Consider the following 1,700-nt stretch of genomic DNA (forward strand, 5'->3'; position numbering starts at 1 on the left):
AACTGGTCTACCGGTCTTTCGGTCGACCAGTGTAACGGTTGCTTAGGCTTTTTTTATATATAGTTCTTAAATTAGGCAGCAAATAGGAGGAACCCATGAGTTGTACAAAATGGAAGGTTTTATAGGCAGAAAAAAGCTAAAAGAGTGGATTATTTTAGGCAAAGCCACCTTCCCTTTGGGAAGGTAGGGGTCTTATCAGGCGGTTTACTTCACTATTTCATCAGAAAATTCCAGAGTGATTGGTTCAAAATTCTACTGAGGCTGAAACTGCAATTAAATTAGTTATTAAGCTTTGGTTTGGTGACATAGCTTAGCAAAGTGACTGCATTTTGGCCTGTGTTTCTTTTTTGTTTTTAATCTGTTTTTATTGACTTTTAGAGAGAGAGGAAAGGAGAGGGAGAGAGAGATAGAAACATCGATAAGAGAACCATTAACATTGATTGGCTGCCTCCTGCACCCACTGCACTAGGGATGGAGCCTGCAATCTGGGCATGTGCCCTGACTGGGAACCAGTGACCACCTGGTACATAAGTTGACAATCAATAGCTTAGCCACACCAGCCAGGTTTCGGTTTCTTTTTTTAACAGAAATGTATATCCAAAGTTTCAACTATTGTGCTAATAACAAGTTTTATTCATCTTCTTACTTTTTATTTTAAAAATTTTAATAACTTTATTATATCCAAAATATTCCTGTTTCTACTATAATCAATATCTAAAAATACATTTAAATTAGGTCCTTAAATTTTTTTATATTAAATCTTCAAAATATGTGTATTTTACACTTCTGACAGATTTCAATGCAGTCCAGACACATTTCATGGGCTCAATAGCTACATGTAGCTAAGTGACTACTGCATTAGCCAATACAATTGTTGAGTATATGCCAAAGAGTAGAATTGTTGGATCATAGGATGTGCACATTTTATTTTCTTTCCGTTTTTCAGATACAAATGTTTAATAATATGAGTAGGTAACTCAAAAGGAAGCAAATCTGATTACCCCTTTAGAAATTAAAGAGTATTCTTGTAGATATTCTAAGTATTGATGATTAGAAACAAACTTAAAATATCCTTGATGTAAGCCTAGTATGAAAAAACTAGTCAAGTGAGAGTGAAGGAGACATGGTTAGTCTAATGGAAAGAAGTGAGGTTTAGTTTCAAACATTAAATTAATAATAGTTATGAATTTAATTTCATAATGCCCTGTGAAGGTTTTTATAATATATTTGCCTTCATAATGTCTTTACATAAAAATATTATTATGTACCTTAGTAAAAGAGGTCACCTGGATTAGCAATAGACAGAGAAAACAAATTGCAATTACTTGTGTGTTTGTGTGTGTTTTGTTTTTTTTAGTTTTGACTGAAATGCAAATTCTGTGTATATTTGCAGAAGATATTTAGGATTCACACTTTTGTTCCCATGATAAAAAAATATAAACCCCAGTTTAGCCATAGCCAGTTTGGCTCAGTGGATAGAGCATCGACCTATGGACTGAAGGGTCCCCTGTTGATTCCAGTCAAGGGCACTTGCTTGGGTTTCTGGACGATCCCCAGTAGGGGGCATGCAGGAAGCAGCCAATCAATGATTCTCTCTCATCATTGATGTTTCTATCTCTCTCTCCCTCTCCCTTCCTCTCTGAAGTAAATAAATATATATATATATATATATATATATATATATATATATATATAAATAT

Source organism: Myotis lucifugus, unplaced genomic scaffold, assembly GCF_000147115.1.
Source record: "Myotis lucifugus unplaced genomic scaffold, Myoluc2.0 scaffold_31, whole genome shotgun sequence".
In the NCBI taxonomy this organism is placed as follows: Eukaryota; Metazoa; Chordata; class Mammalia; order Chiroptera; family Vespertilionidae; genus Myotis; species Myotis lucifugus.